Source organism: Zootoca vivipara, chromosome 9 (assembly GCF_963506605.1).
Source record: "Zootoca vivipara chromosome 9, rZooViv1.1, whole genome shotgun sequence".
Taxonomy (NCBI): domain Eukaryota; kingdom Metazoa; phylum Chordata; class Lepidosauria; order Squamata; family Lacertidae; genus Zootoca; species Zootoca vivipara.
The window spans coordinates 58297946-58320742 of NC_083284.1; the positions used below are offsets into that span (position 1 = coordinate 58297946).

Sequence of the window (22797 nt, forward strand, 5' to 3'; positions counted from 1 at the left end):
TAGACGCAACTTCCGGTGTCAGCGCCAGCCATTTCCGGTGCCCATAGATGGGCAAAGCGACACCAGAAGTTGCGTCTATGCACTTCCGGACATGCATAGACGCGACTTCCGGCACCGCCCATTTTCTGGTGCCCATAGATGGGCAAAGCGGCACCAGAAAAATGGCCACCGACAGGATCAAAAATAAGGGAAATTAACGGGAGAGGAGCTGGAACAGGAGACCTATGGGAAACGGTTAGTAAAAACGGGGGCTTCCCGGGAAATACAGGGTACTTGGCAGCTATGGTGTAGGCATTCTTTAAGATGAAGGCCATAAGGTGGATCTAATATTTATTTATATGTTTATCCTGCCCTTTCTTCAAGGCATCATAGATGGTTTCCTCACACACACACACATTTTGTCCACAACAGTCCTGTAATGTAGCTGAAAGGTAGCGACTAGCCTAAGAGTCAAATGACTGATATGCTTGCTTTATTGGATCTGTTTCCAGGCTCAAGTTCAGGAGCTTCCAATAAATGTGACTTTGTAGATCACGTTTCTTTGATGTGTTTTAGTCATGGTGCACTTGACTTGAGTACAAAAACTTTTCCCCTAGTTGGGTCTATCTAGAAGTGGCACATGATACATTGATCCCGAGGTAAGTTTTTTTCCTTTTCATTTCATGTAGGTCCGTTTTTCTCAAAACGTACAACCTTTAACTCTGCTACACAGTGTTTAGCTTAACATTTAACATGCACTTTCAGAATTATTCATTGCTGTTTTCACCATGGTTAAAAGAAAAAGAAAGTGAAATGAAGGAAACCAGCTGACACCGAAATGGAAAACTGTTCCTATCTCTGTGACAGAAAACTGTCATCATGTTTGGCTAAATTAATAATATTGTTGCATTTGACAAGATTGCAGAGCAAATGGGAATTTTATGGCAATCATTGATTCTTAATTGTTTATGCTAGGTGTACGTGCCCCTTTAGCAAATTACTCTGTAATCGTGTTCTGCGGTATTTTATTATGCTGGAATAATATTTATTTCTGACGTATTTTAGATTATTCGTTTTAATGATCGATTGCCACCCTGTGCTCTAGAATAAAGGATGGGGTAAAAAAGAAAAAGAGCCTTCCCAACTTTAAATATGATTGGCAAAGTGCTAGAGAGTGATAACTATTTATCAGTATTTATCTACTTTCTTATTGCATTTATAACCCACCTTTTTCCACAAGGAGCTCAAGGTGGTGTACATTGTTCTTGCCCTCATTTAATTCCCACAACAGCACTGTGAGGTAGCTAATAATAATAATAATAATAATAATAATAATAATAATAATAATAATAAATTGCCCATAGAGGCAGTGACTGGTCCAGGGTCACCCAGTGAGCTTCATGGCTGAGTGGAGATTTGAAGCCCAGGCTTCCAGGTCCTAGTCCAAAACTCTAACCACTATGCCACACTGGTATTAAAGAAGTTAATTGACTATCAGTTAGTTTCCTGGCCCAATTTAGAGTGCTGTTTTTGACCAATAAAGACTTAGGCATCTCATGACCCCAGTACCTCAAGGACTGCTTCTCCCCATATGAATTGAACCGGATCCTGCAACCAAGCCTTTCTCCATCTGCCTCATTCCCAGGAATCCCAGTGAGTGGCAACACAAAAACAGGCCTTTTCGGTGGTAGCTCCCCATTTGTGGAATGCTCTCCCTGGGGAGGCTTACCTGGCACCAGATGTAAGCAGATTGAAAAGCTACATAAAAAAATATGTTGTCTAGGGTTGCCATATTTCAAACTGTGAAAATCGGGACAGAAAAGTTTTTTGGGCAAAGTTTTTTTTTTAGTTTTGCCAAAAGTTGTTGCTGTTTTTGAACTATTTTAATGAAAAGGCACTGCCAACATGGGCTGCCAAATTTTTCCAGACATATGACCGATTTCCGCTCAGATGCTGCTGCCAAATTCTGTATTCAGGATGGATGGCAACCCATTGTTAATAGTAGGGTTATAGAAATGAATAAATAATAGGATTTTGGTTATTTGTAGTATGAAGGGAGAATGCAAGCTGCAAAGGAATTCCTGGGGTGGCTTATGCCAACCAGCCTGGCTGGCTGGGGGAAGAGCAGGCCTGTTAGCATTACAAAAAGGTCTTGATGAGCCATAGAAGGATCCTTTGGCTTGGGGAGTCAGATGTCACAAAGGTTGCTGAGGTATATATTTGAGGGGACAGGAAAAGGAGTGTTGAAGCAGGGGCTTCTGGGCAGAAGGCGAGGAAGTAAGGCTGAGATCCATCTTGGCAGGGAAGGATAAAAAGTTGCCTGCAATGCTATGGGCCATGCTGTAAGATCTGAACTCCCTCCATGCAGACTGAAGGTTTAAATAGGTGAAGAAACCATATTTCTTAAAGCATGACAGTCTATGCCATGTCTTCTATTATCCAAAGGGATACAGACCCTGTATGTGTGCCTGTTACCCCTCACGCTCTTGCCACTGCTTGGCAGAGAGAGGGGCAGGCACTGGGCTTTTGTAACAGTATTATGAACAGGACATTTAAAAATGAAATAAAATTTCTTCAGTGGCAGGAATCCTAAGTAAATGGAATTATTTTAGAAACCCCTGGGGGAAAGAGGTAAAATCAGGCCCCACATGTCACATTTTTGGAATTAAAACTGACTGTCATTGTAAGAGGGTTAGAATAATTCTTGGCTGACCCTGGCAAGCCTTGTGATTCTCCTAGACAGTTTGGGACTGCTTATCTTGGCATCACCCGCTGGTGTTAAGAGCGCCATGCTAACTTCTTAAAAGTTCTGTCAGCCACATCTACTCAAATGGGCTGATGAAGGAGTGTTAATCTTCTAAATACAGAGAAGCACTTGAGATTTCCAAGAATACAGCTGATTAATCAAAGATCATAGGCAAAAGAAAGAGAGAACCTTACACAGAACAAGTGAGAAATTTTCAATCTTTACTCCCAAAAGTATTCCACTTCTTCAGCCAAGAAGAGGAGGAAGTTTAAGATGGATTGGGGGGGGGGGAATCACATAACTAATCATTCCCTGCATGTTTGAATGCAGAGATACAATTCATTTTCCTTTAATGTTAACCAAAATTTCAGAGATATGGTGGGAAGGAGACGGCTACTGAAATTAGGATAGATTTATCTAGGTTCAAAGCTCACTCCCAGCATAGATTTGCTGAGCAGCAATGCCTCACAGCATCATGGCTTTGCTATGAAGGAAAATGAAGTGCTGAAAAATACATGTCAAACCAAAGGTGTTATCAAATACTATTTCTAATTTAGAACACTGGTATGCAGCTTAGACAATTCACATCCCTTCAGAAATGCAGAGCCCTTTATGTCCTATAGTTTGACTAATTTGATGTTTAAAACTTCTGTTTTATCTCCTTCCGTACCAGTCTTGATGTGCAATTTCATCAGTGAAAAGTGGTATCAAGAGTACCTGGCAGAATAAATTTGAAAAATGGTGAATTGTAACTCATCTGCACTATACTCAGGGGAGTATGGAGGGGGCAGGCCGCCCCGGGCACCACTCGGAGGGGGGTGACAAGATGACCCGCTACCCTCCCCCAGCTGTAGAGCGGCCGAGGGCATGCACACAGTTAGTATGGGCTCCATTCGCATGGCGTCCGTACAGACTGCCGCTCTCGTGTGCCGTCCATACGGGCTGCCTCTCACACAGCAACCATACAGGCTGCCGTGCATGTGCAGTCCGTATGAGATGCCATGCGTACGCAGTCTGTACGGACATTGTGCATGCGCCACTGGGCGGTTTGCCCTGCCCCTTGGCGTCCTGTCCCGGGTGCCGGAGAGGGTTCCTCCACCACTGACTATAATTTCCAAACAGTATCTTACCACTTTAAACAGCCATGGCTCCCACCAAGGAATCCTGGGAACTGTAGTTTGTCAAGGATGTTGAGAGTTGTTAGGGGATCCCCTATTCCAGTCACAGAATTACAATTCCCAGAGTGTTTTTCCAATCAATCCTTCCCAGGAACTCTGGGAATTGTAGCTTTTTTGAGGGGAATAGGGGTCTCCCAGCAATTCTAAGCACCTTTAACAAACTACAATTCCCATGATTATTAGGGGGAAGCCATGGCTGCTTAAAGTGGTATGATACTGCTTTAAACCTTTTAGTGCAAGTGTGGTTTTGATCTCCCTGTCCCTGTCACACATCCTGAATAATGATGGAACCTGTATCAAGGGAGGAAAACAAAGTATGCACATATGATTCATCCCTTTTTCTGAGCACAGCCATGTTTCTGGCAATTTACTGCTGGAGACATCAGTGTTTGTTTATTACATTTATCAATCACCCTTCCTACAAATGGAGCCCAGGGCAATATACAACAAAAGATAAAATATCAAAATACATCAGTAGATAAAATGAATGAAAGAATGAATGAAATGAATCTAACTTAGTGAGTTAGAGGTCATTATCCTGGGATCAAACTTTTGGGGGGATGTGACAGGTTATATGGAGTAGCCCGCACCTCAGAACCATAATCTCCCCTGCTCTGTTTGACTCAGCTGCTAAAGCGGGTTGGGCCCCTTTAATGGACGAGGTTGCTCCCATGGAAGGCGGAGCTAGACCTGTACCAGCTATTTAAGGCTCAGTCTGCCGTTGACCTCTCCCGAAACAACATTCAAGCTTTGCTCTTCTTGAGTTGCTAAGCTGATCACTGCCTGGAGCTGTCCAGGGTGCCAAGCCTCACCTCAGACCTTTATCTCATCTTGCTCTGTTTGTCCAAACCTGAAGTTTCACTTTGGGTCAGAAACACTGTACCGCCGAGGCCATTGCTTGAGACAGATCCCTGCTTGAGCAGTCAGGTATCGGAGCATACACAGAGTTCCTTGCAGAAGAAAGGTTATGAGAGAAACCATATTGGGGCTCGTAACTGGATGTTTCCAAGAAGACAACACTGAAAGTGAAGTTTCACATATTTGTGGGAAACTAAGACATGTGTATGTGTGTTGCCCAAGAGATGTATGTATTCCACATACATAGGCACATGGAACGCACATGTATCATATCACATGTGTGCAACACTCCAAGAGTTATTTTACCCAGTATCACTCAGAAGTAAAGAGGGCAACACAAAGCAAGAATTAGTTATGAGTTAAAATTATACAAGCATGCACTCCAACTCAAAGGCTTCCTATTTTTATCCTGACTCTGTATGAAGGGTTTTCCCATGTACTTTTAATGAAACATTGTGACATGACACATTTCTTCCCCTGTGATGTGCTGTTTGGCCTGCCAACTTCCATGACAGAAAAGATTAGCGAGAAAGCTGTGGAATTTATTTATTTTTAACTTCTAAGTATTTTTGCCTGAACATTCTTGCTGGTTTATAATTGGAAGGGGGAAAAAACCCATTTATTATAAGAGTTGAAACTCAGGAAGTATGTGCAATTGAACAATGATAATACTTCCTCCATAAGCAGGACCTGAGCACAATAGGAAGCTATCTTATTCTGAGACAGACCATTGGGTCCATCTTGCTCAGCATTGTCTACACCAGGTTTCCCAAACTTAGGTCTCCAGCTGTTTTTGGACTACAACACACAGCATCCTTAGCTAGCAGGACAAGTGGTTAAGGATGATGGGAACTGCAGTGCAAAAACAGCTGGAGACTCAAGTCTGGGAGAAACCCTGGTCTACACCAGGCATCCCCAAACTTCGGCCCTCCAGATGTTTTGGACTACAATTCCCATCATCCCTCACCACTGGTCCTGTTAGCTAGGGATCATGGGAGTTGTAGGCCAAAACATCTGGAGGGCCGCAGTTTGGGGATGCCTGGTCTACACTAACTGGCAAAAGTTCTTAAGAGTTTCAGGCAAAAGTCTCAGCCCTATCTGGAGATGTCAGGGACTCAACCTGGGACCTTCTGTTTGGAAACCAGGTGGTCTGCCAATGAGCTACAGTCCTTGTAAATAGCAATGGCAGTATCCTGCTCATGTTTCTCTGCAACTGGCAACCAGAGGCATAACACCTCCACTATTGCTGTCTGGACACAGACTTCAGGACTAAAAGTAGCCTTCTTTTCCACATGAGTTACCATAGCTCACCACAGGCAGGAAGACACATACATGACTTTGATCAACAGCCCTGAAAAACTATACTTAGTGTATTGAGATGGTTGTATTAGATGGTTGTATGAGGGTCTTCACCCTAAGCAGTTCTCACAGTTCTTGAATTTTTATTGTTCTTTGAAGCTTTGCCTTCCAAACCCCACAAAGACATTCCTGTGGGTCATTCCCCACAAAATGTAATGTTGCTCAGACCACTTCAGGATTCCAGGATTTATCTAAAATAACATATACAGTATTTGTTATCGAAAAGTTGGCTTCATTTACATTTGCAACAGAAATACTGGAGATAAATCTATGTATTCCTCTCTTCAGATATATCATTGTGATAATATTCTAGTCCCTAATAACAGCAGCAAAATCACAAGTCAGTTCACCTTCTCAGGCAGCTTTCATAATAATATATATACAGTATGCTATCATCTGCCCTCTGCATTCTAAGTAGGACAGAGAAGCCAACTTTGTTTGAACTCTACTTTGTTAACTTTCTTGGCTTTTTGGGACGTTGTTCTAAGCTAAGGGAACTGAATGCAATCCACTTACAGTACCTGTAAAAGAGAAAAAGACAGTGTTTGGACACAATTTATACAATTTATACTCTCTATATCCTATTTCTGTTACTTGCCCTGTAAAAGTTAGCCCTTAGATGCCCTGTAAAAGTTAGCCCTTAGATTTTATTTGCAACATGAAAATAATAATGATATATTGTATATTACCTGTGTTTGTATTATCTACATTTAAAACAATAAAGTAAAACAAACTCAAAACAACAGCAGAAGCATCAGTGAAAGACCAAGGCTGAATCTAGCATGAAATATGCACATTACCCTTCCCAAGTAATTTCTCCACCAATATGGACATCATTGTTGCTGAATTTACCATCTCTGGGATGGTACAGCTGCTGCATCACCACAAAAACTCTGGGAAAGCCAATAACTTAAACAATGGTTTTAAAGAAAAGAGGAAGGAAATACTTCTTTTGGGGGAAATAAATAATAACATAATGAGGCAGGGAAGGGAGGAGGAAGATCACACTCAATTTAAGATTGTAAAAATAGTAAACGTGTCTGCTCTTTTGCTCTTCAAAATATGGCAATCTTACCTTGAGGCATGATCACAGCATGTGGCTGGCAGCTGGCGCAGAAGATGGGAGAGTTGAATTCCCCCCATCAATTCACTTCACAGCATGGACCTCATTGATTTTGGTTATTTTGGTTGAATTATTCTGATTGCAGGATTGTGGGAGGTATGCTCTAGGAGGCTAAGGCAGGCAAGGACCCACATCCCAGGTGGGGCTCACTAGCTTGGGAAGGAGGTGTGTGATTCCTCAGGACGGGTCACATGCCTCATCAAGCCCAGATACTGCAATGAACATGCAAGATATAAAAGGAAAGGTGTCCTGGCCAGGCCGGTCAGATTGATTATATATCTTAATAACTGTTGTTACCATTTTCCCATTGCCATTAGAAACCTTCAGCATTCAGATGACTTGCCTTGGGGATAATTCTTAAAGAACATGTTCTTCATTTTTAGTGCAGCGAGTTTCTCACTCTGACCTTCTGTTGGCTGGGATAGACCTTCGGGACTTGGCCAACTTGCTTCCCAATATTCTTAACAAATGTCAAACTTTGTTTGAAAAGAGCATTAAACTATATATTTATACACTCTTCTCTAAGGGCACCAAGGCTCCTTGGCCTTCACAACTGATATGGGTATATTTTCCTGTGGGAATCGCTCGTTCAAATATCAGCTTTTCTTTGCAATAGTAAAAAAACAAAAAAAAAACAAAACCCAAAAGCCCAACAACAACAAAACTGTCCTGATCTGATCTTGCTAATCCCTCAGGACTTCTCTAACACAGATGTGCTCAATTGTCAGCTGGGAGAAATGTTTGACAAGGACAATGACTGTCATATTAATTTCCCACCAAAGATAAGAGGTACAAGATGGGAGAGATGGGAAGATTCTGCAAAGATGGCCTCTGTATCTATGTGCGCCTCCATCTTTTTTTTTAAGGCAACCTATCTAATATACATACACATAGAATACTAATAGCAACAACAGCAACAACAAAAATAAACAATGATAACAATGTGGTTGAATGTAAAGAATCAATAAGTTAAATAGAACAATGGTGGCCAATCTTTTTGGCAAGGATAACAGTTGTTGTTGGCATCCATCTGTCTTGAGAGACAATGGAGTGCATCTCTGCAGGTGAAGTCAAACCGCTGTGTTAGCAGTGACAAAGTGCTGGGGTGCTAGTATGGAGGTCCTGGGCTGCCCAAACGACAAGACCCGCCGCCACCAGCCCCAGCCTCACTGATGTGTTCCAAAGGAAAGCAGAATAATACATTTGGCACCAGCTGGTCTGCAGGGCTTGCTGGAAGGAGGCATACAAGGTGCCAACCAACCAACCTAGGCAATCCAGGCCATATAGTGCCACAAATGGAGAGAAGTTGAAGAAGAGATGGATTCAAATGACTCATTTAGACAAGAGAAACACTCAGGTGAAAGCATGAGATCTAACCTCATGTTTTAGACCAGCCATCTCCAATCTGAAGTCCTTCATTTGCTCCAGACTACAGCTTTCATCAGCCCTAGCCAGCACAGCTAAAATATCTGATGGGCACAAGATTGAGGGAGACTAAACTAAACTATTGCGGGAGAGAGGGCAAATATTAGTACATCATCATCTGTTTTCGACCTATCATCACTTCTTGCTTCATCATCTCAGCCCACATTTGCCCTCTACACAGATGCATTCATTCAGACAGCATTGCTATTTGGATCAAATGAAAAGCTCCTGCTTAAACACTGTTTTAAACCAGCAGAAAGCTAGCAGAGTTTGAATGTAGGAAGCAGATGCAGCAACAAAGCCATTTATTGAAACCCACAAATATACAAAATTATACCTTCTACCTAGGTGGGTCTGTGCAGCTTCATTGGCAATGACATTGCATCGAGCTATGTTTAAAAATACCTAATTGCTCAATGTGCTACACATGTGCTGCTACTGTTGTTTGCTCTGTCTCTGGCGAGAAGATGATTGCACCTTTCCTGTTACCCTACCCCCCTCATAAACCTCCTTTTTTCATTCCCAGGGGTACTTTAAATTGCAAAACACGCAGTGTACTGCAAGCCTATCTGCAATAAACCATGCAATGCATCTCTTGTTCTCTTTCTCTGGGAAGGAATGGTTTGCACATTTTGAATAGGAAAACAAACAAACATATACGTCAGGGTGGGCTCAGGTGAGGGATCCAAATTTCATATACAGTACACCAACACTTGATACTGTGGGAAAATTATTAGAGTGGTCTACAACTAAGTTTTACTGACAGCAAGTCCAGTGAAAGTAATAAACATAAGTAAGTTACACTCATTAATTTCAATGGGTCTACTCTAAGTAAAACTCAGTTGACTACTACCCTTGATTATTAATGGCAAATATACACATTTGTTAATGTCTTATAATTAGTTTCAATGGCTTGTGATATTTACAGTCTAGGTCTATGCATGTTTACATAGAAATAACTCCTGTTGCATACCCAAGTCTGTATAGACCGGAGGTAGCAGTCATAGGTGACATTTATAAAATCTAGTGCAAACTGATTTTGCCTTCCACAGCTTGCAATCTGAAACCTGCTTACTCATGAGTAATCCTAGCAGAAACAGCAGAACTGCTTCAAAGTACATGGAGATAAGTTGCAGCTACAACAATTTATTTTATGTGCTTATTTGGTTTTTCGAAACAACCGCATTGAATCCATAAGCAGATCTTTTCACAAATAATTTATTTCACACTACTTGGTTTTTGTCTCTGTTCAGGGTTGTTGTTGTTTTGCCACAATATGTGTGTGCATATTCAGAAAAGGTTAAAGGACACACTGTCCTGGATAATAAAATCTTGTATTTATCTAGTGGGTCGCTATGATTCAGTCAGCCCAGTTTAAAATTGCTCTTGTTGTCCTGCCAAATAAATTTGTAGCATGCCCCAAAGGGCATTGCCTTCTTATCCAAAAGAGATGTACTGGTTGACATTATTTTCTCCTTGCAGACATTATTGATTCTGAATAACATTTCCCTCAAGGGGTGGAGAAGGGGGTGGAGGAGGCCCAGCTAAACAGAAGCAGCCTGCTGGTGTTAGACACACTTTACCCTGCAGAGGGATGTTTTCCCTGGTTATCCGCTGCGTCATTCCGGTTCAACATATCACCACAAATTAGCTTATGTTGTGCAATGTCTAGGAGACAGAGAGAGGTACCATGAACTCACTGCATGGCCTTAAGCAAGCCACCAATTCTCAACCTCAGTTACCCTCACCTGCGGTGCACTGGCATGATTTGTAGTGTTTTGAGTTTGGCAGGGGGGAGTAGGCTGTCCCTTACAATTCCTGGATCCAACTAGGATTCAATTGCTGAAATAGCCATGCAAGTTTCTTGGTAATGGCCCCTACATATGGATCATTAAGGTAACAAAGGAAGTGGGTCCGTCCTAGAAAGCAAATGAGTGGAACCCCCCCTCCCTCTTCTTGGCTGTTAGCGTGAAGGACAAAGTCTAGAGTTCAAATAGCATAGTGATGTTAGGAACTGCACATACTATCTCACGGTCAAAAAGTACTGATGACCACTTTAGCAGGGAGATTCAAATGGGATGGAGAAATAGGGTACTGCAGCGATGGGGTGTATGGGGTATAAGAGAGGGTCTGCGGACTGACTAATGAAAGGTAAATCATATATTTTCTTACCAGCAAAACGGTTTTCCTGCATTCTTGTTTGGATGGGTAAACCAATCAGACTGTCTGCTGGCAACTGTATGTTTATCATTACAGACTGAAATCAAGGGGAAATGTGGGCAGAGGTTAGTGACAGGATTACAAGTCATTTGAAGGAATACAAATATTTAGGCAGAGTAACACGGCATATTTTGTTTTAACAGTTGGGTGCTGCATAGAATGCATGAGAAAGAAACCTCATGTTAACTCTGAAGTACATCAAAGGATTTCAATATGCAGTATAACATTTATCAAAGGGATTATAATAGTATGGATAAAATCGGTCTAGGCTAAACCTGAGAGCTTCTAGTGCCTGATCTTTCGTGACAAAAAGAATTTTAACTGAAAGGGTAAGCACTGTAATCCTTGCTGTGCACAGTCAAAAGGACCCTTTGAAGTATGTTAGAGCAGTGCTTTTTAGACCAATTAGATCTGACAGTGTGTTTTTAGCTAACCCTTCTATGCACAGATATAGAGTATGTGGCAGACTGGGGGACAAATGGACTTCATTAACTATGAACCCCAAAATCTGGAATTCTCTTGAAGCTGCTGCCAAAATTTGCAGTTGTTTTGCAGAGTTTTGCAGCAAAAATCCAGCATTCACTCCAAAGTGGCATCAAACTTTGGCAAAGATTTTGCCGCATTTTGCAGCGAAACCCTCACATTTTGCAATGTCCCACAAATGGAGCAATAATAGCCACTCATACCTGGGGTCAAAGGGTAACCAAAACGCTGCAAAACTTTTTGCCAAAGTTTTTCACCATTTTAGAGTGAATCGGATAATGTTCCGTTTTGGGGCATTAGCTATGAACCCAGGATTGCTGTATCAATTACTCCATTTGTGGGGCACTGCAAAACACGGGGTTGTCACTGCAAAGTGCTGCAAAACAACTTCAAAACTTTGGCACCCATTTCGAAGGGATCCCAGATTTTGGGTTTTGTAGTGAATGAAGCCTGACAAATGCCTGAGTTAAAGCTCTCCAAGCAGCTGCATAATTAAGCTGGTTTCCCCACAAAACTGGATGCACCTTTGCAAGGTTGCTCAATCTTGCAAACATTCTAACATGTAGCCCTTCTTCTCTCCTTAAGGCTTCCCCCCCTCCATACAAATAGCACTGTATCGTATATAAGGGTGAAAAGAAATACAGGTACTGCATAGAAACTTGTTTGTAATCGAGTTTTCATTTTTAAATAGGGCCAGTCTCTGATTCACCTTACAGTAAAATAACCAGTTAGTCAGGTAGGTAGCCGTGTTGGTCTGACGCAGTCAGATACTGAAGAAGTGTGCATGCACACGAAAGCTCATACCTATGACAAACTTAGTTGGTCTCTAAGGTGCTACTGGAAGGATTTTTTTATTTTGTTTTGAGTAAAATAACCAGATAAGCAGAAATTCAGCCATTCTGGAGGGATGTGTGGTATAGTGGTTAGAATGCCAGACTATGACCTGGGAGCCCAGGGTTCAAAATACAATTAAGAAGTATATTAATAGTAAAATACAATTAAGAAGAAGTATATGAATAGTGAAATCATTATTAAGCTTTAAATTGTTTTTTTCTTATATTTTGGAAATTTACATCCAGGGTTTTTTTTCTTTAAAATTTTGGGGGCCAAGAGAGTGGGACCCTAAGTTATAGCTTGTTTAGCTTATACATAAATCCGGCACTGATAGGACTTCCTTCTGAGGAGATACGGTGAGATCTGCAGCATCTAATCGCGCACCTGGGTCGCAACCGCGCAGACCCAGCCTTTGCACCTTCAGTGCAGCTTCAAGCAAGATGTCCACAGGACTGATCCAACGCTATTAATCTCCAGGCCTTCAACAAGTCAATTCATTTTAATTGTGTGTCCATCCATCCGTCCCCCTGCTTTTTTCCTCCCGACGTGCGCGCATGACGCGTGCGGGCTCCAAAGCGCCCCTCCCCAAAGAAATGCATGGGGAAGAAATGCACGGCGCATCCCTCCGACGGCACCTTGGCTGCCTGCCGCCCGCTTCCCAGCCTCCAGAGGTCTGCAAGCAGCGACGAAGGGCTACCCACAGCCGCCGCCTCCTCCACCTCCTCCTCCAGCCATTGGCTGGGAGAGCTGGGCGGGCCCGCGCGCAGACCGGGCTCCCCGGAGAAAGCGAGGGAGGCGTTGGGGAGGGGCGGGGCTTCGGTCGTTCTAAGTGGGGAGGGGGCTGGCCGCGGGGTACCGGGGGGGGCTATTTCTGAGGGAAACTCCCGCGCGCGAGGCGGCTTGTCGGGAAGCAGCAAGCGAGCAACAGGCTCCTCTCCAGAGACTTCGCCCTCCCGCTCGCCGTCTTCTTCCTTTGGCCGCCCGGCTCCAGTGAGTGGAAGTCCCCTTCCCCGCCCTCTCGGTCCTCTTCCTTCCCCCGCTACCGCCTCCTTCTATGGGCGTCTTTTCTGGAACTGGCGGGAAGCTGGAGCTGTTGTGAGGTGTGCTTCACACGGCCAGCAGATTGTGAAGCGAGTTGCTGGGTTTTTTTTTGGGGGGGGGGGGGTTCCCGTCAAGGGTGTGTGTATGTGTGGCTTTTGCAAGCCGCGCGTTTGTTTGGCCAGTGCACGTGGGAATGGGTTACTTTTCCTCGCGAGGGGACGGGAGGATCTCCTTTTAGGCGCGCGACGCTTTCTAGGCAACATCGCTGCCCCTGCAGAAGTCGCGATATGGAAGGGTGGGTGGTGTCGACGCCGCCGCCGTGTCGGGCGTGTGTGCATTAGCTGCCACTTCGGGCATGTGGGCAGCTTTGCGAAGTTTCCTTAATTATCGCATTCTGCCGTAATAGAATGGTAGAGTTGGAAGGGACCCCAAGGACCATCTAGCCCAACCCACTGCCATGCTGGGATGAATTTGCAGCTTCCCCATACGGGTATCAAACCTGCGACCTGGGCATTGTCAGCACTATGCTCTATCCCAGTGTTGGTCCATTAGAATTCTAGTATTGTAGAGTCGGAAGGGACCCCCGAGGACCATCTAGCCGGGAAGAATTTGCAGCCGTCCCATACAGGGACCGAACCTGTAAGCTGGGTGTTGTCAGCACCATGCTCTAACCCAGGCATAGGCAAACTCGGCCCTCCAATTGTTTTGGGACTACAACTCCCACCGTCCCTAGCTAACAGGACCAGTGGTCAGGGATGATCGGAGCTGAAGTCCCCAAACACCTGGAGGGCCGAGTTTGTCTATGCCTGCTTTGACCAACTGAGCTGTCTATGCTGGACTGTTGTGTGTGGGAGAGAGATGCCTGCAAGGATAACACACACGCTCCTCGCCCCGCCCCCAGTTCAGAGCAACCCCTGTGCCATTAATAGCCGCAGGACAGGCGAACTTCACTGAGGGCCTCTTCTCCCGCCAGTGAAATTTTGCGCTTGCTTGTTGAGTCTCTGCCACCCTGACGCTTGCAGAAGATTCAGGAATCTTGCCAGGAGGAAAGGTGGTGACCTTAGTAGTACGTAGTACCTTCTCCTTTTGCAAACGTTCATATCGATTGCACTTTCTACTGATTTTGAAGCACTTACTACCTGGGTGCGTGTTCCTAAGCCACTTGTCTCGGAAGAAGCTGCAGTGGGGCCCCTAGACTAGAGTACTCCAGACAAAGTGGCTTGAAACCTGAATCGGGGCTTCTGGGAGCCCAAAAAGGAAGATGTATGTTAGTAGGATGCAAACTAAAAATGTGCTAGCAAGCTCCCTTGTTCTCTCTCTTTTTCCTTTCCCTGGTTGTTTATGTTTGCTATCCCTGGTTAGTGTTATTGATGTTGTAAAGGACAGCTTGGGGTGGGGTGGGGGGCTGATTCTGTCACATTTTCTGGGTTGAGCTGGTTCAGGCTGGTAGCAATGTATATTTATAGTTTTACCTCACGACAGTATGTGCCATTCATGCAAAGACTGTGGCAGGAATGCACTGCCGTACACACTGCAAAATTAAACCTCTCAGGCTTTGCCTCAGCTGGGCAAGGTAAAGCACCAAAACATCCAGCTTTAACTGAAAGTGTGATTTAAAGGTGGCTGAAACTCCCCCCCCCCCCTGCCAGCATTGTTGTAAGAGCTCATATGCCATCGTCAAAACCTGCTGCGCTACTTTCAGGATCTCCAAATTGCAGGATCTCCAAATTGCACTGGTCCTTGGAGGTACTCTGTTATGCCTCTGAAGCTCAGTGTGGTGGTGGGTCTTTGGCAAGCATGGATTTGGCCACCAAAAACTTAGGGAGCCCTGATTTATCCCCAGACCAGATAAGCTGCACGGCTTGTGAAAATGAGTGGAAATCCTTTCAGGCTTCAAGCATGAAACTCAAGCTGACCTAGGCCATGTCTGAAGGTGAAATTGGATGAAGAAAGGGGGACTTGTGCTAAAAACGAAAACCCCATAATACGCAGGAATGAAAACACTTGACATTGTACTGTGTGTGTGTTTGCCGCCCTTGGTTGCAAACACATCCTTTGTTTCTGCTGTGGTGCGTATGTAAGGGAAAACTAACAATGAGATCTGATATGTCACATGTGTCCATTGTTACACACTGCAAGGAGAATTTGATACAGGGCTGCCATTTAGTGTGGCAGTCCTGTGTTATTCACAATTTCTAGTAATGCTCTAGTATAATTTATTCCTTGACAGGCAATGATGAACTGTGCATGGTCTGCTCTAGATCATTAGAGATCCACAACAGTTTAGGACTATACAAGGGTGCTCTTTGACTTCATGGAATATTTGACGGCGGTCTCTTGGTTGTCCATCTTCCCAAACTTAGAAATGCCTTCTGACATTGCGCAATTGGCATAGAGCTGCTCTCGGTTTGGCACAACTTCATCTTGTGCTATGTAGATGCAACCTTAGATGGGAGAAAGCTGAGGCTATGTCTGCCCTGCTAGGTTGCTGAAAGGAAGAATAATAGTAAGGAAAACAATTCAAATAGGACGGTAACAGCCCCTGACAGTGCTTCATTACCTGCCCTTGTTGTGGAGCTACTACGCAGTGTCTACACAGAAACGGCTGTCCTCTATTGAAAGATTTTCGGAGATAAGATCTTTCCTGTGTTTTCAGTGCTCAGTCTTCTCTTCTTCTGCGGGAGGGCAAACAAATGGATCAGTTCTGCAGCATAATGTAGCCCTTGCATCAAACCTTGCGCCATCATATTCTATTATTTATACTGCAACATGCATTTTAACGCTCACATGAAGTGAACAGAGTAGTGTAATTAGCATGCGCATAACTAACGCCCACTTTGTGCATGTGTGTGTTTGTTTACATGTGTTGCGTTTTGCTTTATTTCTGCAGCAAGCAGTAGGGTGTTAAATAATGACCACTTATGTACCCAAAGAACATTTCTTCAGGCCACAAGTCAGTGTCGTATACCCCTGCTGGGGCCCTTCTTTCCTACGTTTGCACTTTTGGGTCAGTTGACAAGAAATTTTGAGCAGAATCTGAAAGCTGTGCTAAATTGGCTGTGCTTCAACAAAGCAAGCAGCTGGTGCAGCTTTCTTCAACAGCTTGTATTCAGTGGAAACCGTGGGCTGAAAAAGGCAAGCATTCACTCCTAGCAGGGCCTCTTTGCACATTTTGTTTTTTAGGTAAGTACGGTATCGTATTTACAGGCCAGGAGAAAGTGCTTTGCATCTTTCAGGACTGGCGACAATAGTGTTTCTGTCTAGTTAAACAAACTGATAATGGAATTGGGCTTTTCTCTTATCACCCCATTGTGATGAAAAAACCAAAATATCTGAAAATGTTGCAGTAGTTAAAAGTTCCTTAACCATGTTATGCAAGATGCTTACAGTGGATGTATTCCATATCTGTTAAGAGTATATGGGAGTCATGCCATTGATTTTACTGAGTTGTATACCCTGTTGCTTTGGTTAAAATTAATGAGCACTTGGAAACCAATTCTGGTGCTACTTGCTTTTGAGGAAGGTTGCCAACTTTATTTCGGGCAGAATTGTGGTGCTTAAACAGCTGCATCACAAGTAGAAATTCAACAGGTGAAGCTTTCCCTTGACTGCATATGCATGTTGGACAAAATGCTTCATTGTATACATTTCAGCTTGTTGCATAGCTATTAACACATATGAACCTTGTAAGGAAAAAGTTGGCAACCGTGTTTGTCAAATATTCTTATATTTTTAAATTTATCTCTTACACTTGGCAAAGTTAAGACGGGGATAGGCAGACTTCAGGTGTAATTATTAGAGGTCCACCAAGATCCACCAACCAGAGCTTGGTGCAAAAGACATATAGGTAGAATACTGAGCCCAAGAATTTATTTTGAATACCCAAACATAACTTGCAAGGCTTCCAATCCAGTCCAGTTCCTCACCACTATGTTTTCTTAATTTCACCAGTACTGTATAATTTTTTGAGGGAGGGAAGGAGACTAATTTTGTACCTGTTGTTACCCAGTTGTGAATCATGCATCTTTCTTGATCTACTGGAAATCACCCAGTGATCTACCACAGAATTCTACCAGCAGATCCTGATCTATCTTTTGCCCACCTCTGCATCTTCTGGAGATGCCTGGCAGATGTGTAAAACATCTAATAAGAGCAGCCGCAATAACATGAAAGTACCAGATACAACAGAGGCCCACCCATCTCTTTTTGTTAAAGAAATATTAATCACAGGGAACATTTTATTAAGGAAAAAATGTAAATGGATTTTTTTTTAGTTCAAATCATATTCCTGTACATATTTTAATGGGAACAGCATAATGCAATTGATGCACTGGATGCTGCTGGAGCACTGCCCCTTGAGCTGTTAAGCCCCTGTAGGGAAAGGAATACCTAACATGGAATGTACCATGCCTACAGACCCTGCAGGTTTAATGGTTGCTGGCTTCAAGGCTCTTCTTTCAGAATGGCAGTATTTTGTATGCAGCCTAATAATGAATATTGCACGAAGATTGGCTGCAGCTAAGTTGAATTTGAAAGCAATGGAAGGGGACTTGAATAATGGTAAACTTAAGTCACATTGATTTCAATAGAAGTTAGCTGTGGTTAACTTGTAGAGATTTCACATGTGACATGGGTGCTGTCAACTGATAATAACACTTCACAAAACATTACCCCCTGTTCTTTTGCCATTGTTTTGCACCTGGAAAGAATGGAGCCTCATTAAAAGATAGCATCAAGCCATAGTTAACACATAACGTATGAACAGAGCGAAACACTGCACAACTTGGGATAGGGATTGTTTTGTATATTCCTGCAAAGAGGAATCCTTTTGTAAAATGTATTCCAAGAACACTCCTATGGTGTGTTTTGTCATCTGACCCTGAGCAATTCTGTAGAAGCAAGTAGCAAGAAAGTGTGAAGGGTGTTTTTACTGATTGTGATTCAATATCTCAAAATCAAGACACAAAGTGAGGTTTCTTGGTTTAGAATGTAAAGCAGAGCTGTGTCATTTTGTTCTCTTGGATTCACACCTGGTCTGGGACAGGTGAAGTTGTTGAAACTGAAACTTTTGAGACCATACTATTCAGTATATTAGGGACACAGGTGGTGTTGTGGTTAAACCACTGAGCCTAGGGCTTGCTGATCAGAAGGTCGGTGGTTCGAATCCCTGTGACGGGGTGAGCTCCCGTTGCTTGGTCCCAGCTCCTGCCAACCTAGCAGTTCGAAAGCACGTCAAAATGCAAGTAGATAAATAGGAACCGCTACAGCGGGAAGGTAAACGGCGTTTCCATGTGCTGCTCTGGTTTGCCAGAAGCGGCTTAGTCATGCTGGCCACATGACCTGGAAGCTGTACGCCGGCTCCCTCGGCCAATAATGCGAGATGAGCGCGCCACCCCAGAGGCGGTCACGACTGGACCTAATGGTCAGGGGTACCTTTACCTTTACCTGGGACAGGTGAAGTTGTTGAAACTGAAACTTTTGAGACCATACTATTCAGTATATAATTATATATTTTTATTTCTCATAAAAACAATTCTAAGTGTAAATATAATTTGGATAAATGTTAGTTTTATATAGTTTTATTTTTCTTGATGAACATCTGAAATCTAGATATAGAACTCGCTTTAGAACTATGGTGTATGGTTGTTTATTTAGGCGCTGAAGAACATGATTTCAGCAATGTTGAAGTGAGATTTCTATCAGTTTGCCTGTTTTTATTACCCTATGTAGTGACAGATGGGGTTGCACTTAGTTCAGTGAACCATACAAAAGAAGAACAAAACTTGCATTAAATTACTGTTGACGATGCACTTTCTTGTCCACGGATGAGTGATGCAGAATTAACCTGCTGAAAACCAAGGCTTCATACTTGCTTCCTTTTGTTATGTGTCTCCCACCTAATTAAATCAGATTTGAAAATCATATCTGATAATTTCCCATTATCCCTTGTAGCTAGTGGGACCTTTCTGGAGTGTTGTGGACTGGTGAGAAAGCATGGCATGAAAATTGGAGGTTCTTGCTGCTCTTAGTGCATTGTTTTGGTGTAATTTCAATACAACTGGCATAGAAGGTATTCTGAGTTGCTTTGATAGTCTCCAGTATTATATTTTATATTTTTTCAACCATAATTGATTAAAGTTTCATCTGTGTGAGCAAGAAAGTCACTTTTCTAGTATGTCACTATTGCTTTTAGCTTCGATTACCACAACAGCAGTCTCTCTAGTTAAGCTGGACAGTTCCAACCACGCTGCTGTTCCCTTCTATATACAGTGGAACCTCGGTTTATGAACACCTCGGTTTACGAATTTTCGGTTTTCAAACGCTGCAGACCCATCTGGAACAGATTAATTCACTTTCCATTACTTTCAATGGGAAAGTTCACTTCAGTTTATGAACGCTTCAGTTTACCAATTACACCCATGCTTCGGGTTAAGTACGCTTCAGGTTGAGTACTCCGCGGACCCGTCTGGAACAGATTAATCCACTTTCCATTACTTTCAATGGGAAAGTTCGCTTCAGTTTATGAACGTTTCAGTTTATGAACAGACTTCCGGAACCAATTGTGTTCATAAACCGAGGTACCACTGTATTTAGAACTTTAACAAGACTTAGGAATAATGGCTGGGATCCAAAGAGCCTACTTCAATCATGGTGAAGTGCTAGTAGTAAACTAGGGGTAGCCATTGTGGATGCCTTCATCTGCCCTACCTGCAATAAAAAACATGTCTTTCCCATATCATTCTCTACAGCTACAGCAGGCACTGTAACTCTCTAGCAGTTTGATTTTAACTTTGAAAGTGCACTCTTCCATAGTCTCCTGAGACAGACGGATGCCAACAAGAAGATGTGACAGAATCAAACAGCAATTTTATGCACTCTTTTTTGACCTGGTTTGAACTTTATATACCTAGTTTGAACAATGGTTTAAAATTCAGGGGTCAGCAACCTTTTCCAGCCATGGGCCAGTCCACCATTCCTCAGACCATGTGGTGGACCGGACTGTATTTTGGGGGGGAGAAATGAACGAATTCCTATGTCCCACAAATAACCCAGAGATGCATTTTAAATAAAAGGACACATTCTACTCATGTAAAAACACGCTGATTCCTGGACCATCTGCGGGCTGGATTGAGAAGGCAGTTGGGCCACATCTGGCCCCTGGGTCTTAGGTTGCCTACCCCTGGTTTAAATGAACATTACTGTAGTTAATAAGCCATGGCTTAGTGTTGCGTCTGAATACAGTGCAGTGCTTAAGTATGGTTTTTTAACAAAAATAAGTCATAGTTTGTTGTCTGCTTACTGACTTTGACTATGGCTTAGGGTTGCATGCAGATGTGGGCATTGTTTGTATATGGAGTGTAAAATATCAAGGATGGTTAAATAACAAAATACCAGAGTAATGAAAACCTAGAAGGCTTGATAGTCAAATTGCACCAGACAACCTTTAAACTTCCTGGAGTGACAGGAGTGTAAGCCTGCACAATTAATTTGGTCCTCTCTGAGTTTTGGGTATAGGAAATCTTTTTCAGAATCTCTTGACAGATGTCCAAAATCATCCTCTGCTGGATTTTATCAGGATTTTTCATGGGTCATCTAGTACCAAAACTTTGTGACACGTTGGACTTTGCACTTGTGATATAAAATCCTTACCATAATGGTTTCTGAGACTGTTCACCAGTTTTCCTACTGTAAGTAGAATAAAAAACATTCATTCTAATTAGTACCTTGTTCATGTTTAAAAGGGTATAAAAACCATTTTTATATTAAACATTAATTTTTTCAGGTAAAGATGAGATGCTGAAAAATCAAGGTTTTAATCTGGGTGCTAGTGTATCAAATTTGTGTACTTTTTGTATTTGACAAAGAGTACAATTTAAACATGGGGCATGGTGTTACTTAACTTATTTAAGATGTTTTCAATATTTATTTTATGAAAACTTAGCATTTTCCAATTCAGGGTGATTAAGGAATAAAATTTCTTCTCTTCCCCTTTTTGAGATTGGAATTATGACAACTTTCCCCTGCAATATAAAGTTTTGTTGTATCAGGAAAATGTGATCTATTTTGTGTTTATTTGTAGGACATATGTCAGGGTTTATATGTCAGGGTTTAAGCCAACCTGCAACCGGATTTTTGCACTGCTCCTGCTGCTATTAGAAGCTAAGTCATGGTTTGACTTACCATTATATGTGCAAACCCAGACTTATGGTTTGTCTTGTTCCAAACAATCCACAAACAGTAGCCAAGTTGTGTTTCCTTCTTTTGGTTTACTTGGGTGATACAAACCAAAAGTCCAGGTTCACATGTAAAACGTTTTTAGTAGTGCTGCACTAGCAGGACCAAGGAAGGAGCAAAGTGGTCACAATTTTCTAAATGTGGCCTGTCAGGCTTGCTAAATCATTGTTTAGCTTAGTGTTATGTGTGAACTCAGTCAAGATCTTCTTACTCTAGGAACAGGTATTTGGACTCAAATTTTGTAAAAGGGGAAAATGCAGGTTGCTTCAGTTTCAAGGAACAAAAGAGTCTTGCTGTTATGTTCAGTAACATATCTGAAAGTATTTGCAGATGAAGACTTCAGATTCTTATGTCAACCAAGATGTTGGCCAAGTGTTGCAAAGAATCTGAAAGAAAAAATTATCCTAATCACTATAGTGACCCTGCTGATATTGCATTTCAGGTATTGTCAAACCTCTCACATCGTTCACTGATACCACAATGGGCCATTTCCCCCACCCAAGGGAGATCCTTTCGACCAAGTTATTTAAAACTTGAATTAAAATACAGCGGTCAGTTACTGCGGTGCTTGAAAGCAAAGGTTGGTTGTGGCTTTAACATTTAGTATGGGGCTGGTGGGGAGCTTTTTCAGCCTGAAGGCTGGATTCCCTTCTGGGCATCCTCCCAGGGGCCACATACTGTTGGTGAGAAGCCAGAGGGAAAAGTGCTTGTGCGGATGGAGGGTAGAGAGGGGTGTGTGAGTGCATGTGGAAACTAGCCTGCTGTATAAAGCTAAAATATACATTGGTTGCTCTAATCACCACTGGAATGTGGTATTCAGAAGGTTGTCCAAAAAAGGAATGTGACCTTTGGGTTGAAATAGGTTTTGCGCCCCTGCCTTATGCTCTCCTTGTGGCCATGCCGGAGGAGGAAAAGGAAGAGCATGAGCCCAAGACTTCTCCATGTAATGATAAATCATAGTTGAGTGTTAAGTCTCTGAATAGCAGAGAAGGCAGGTGTGAAATCACTCTGCTGTTATGATTCTTAACTGCAACTGCTCTTTTTCGTAAAGTGGACCAAAAAACCACCAAAAAAACCCATGCTGTTTTGTGTTCCGTTAGGTTCATTATTGCATTTCCCATTCTTACAAAGCAATTTTCAGTTTTTAAACATGTCCAAACACTACAGTAGACTCTTTGGAAGGTCTTAACATTGCTAGGTTGGGTAAGATTGAGATAAGTAGCTTTGTGCTACGGTACTTCAGTCATCATAGAATCATAGAATTGCAGAGTTGGAAGGGACTATCTAGTCCAGCTACCTCGAACCCATGATCCTGA

The 22797-nt window shown here is 42.7% G+C and overlaps 1 protein-coding gene across 3 annotated transcripts in view; it reads left to right on the forward strand.

The window, feature by feature from the left end:
* The first annotated feature begins 13051 nt into the window (after nt 1–13051).
* SLC7A2 (solute carrier family 7 member 2) overlaps nt 13052–22797 on the forward strand; it is a 63777-nt gene continuing 54031 nt past the window's right edge. For 2 of the 3 annotated variants that reach the window (XM_035112832.2, XM_035112833.2), the window contains exon 1: nt 13052–13195. The gene's annotated coding sequence lies outside the window, so the exon portion shown is untranslated. Of the gene's footprint in view, nt 13306–22797 lie in introns of all 3 variants that reach the window. The other variant, XM_060278837.1, reaches the window with a different exon arrangement.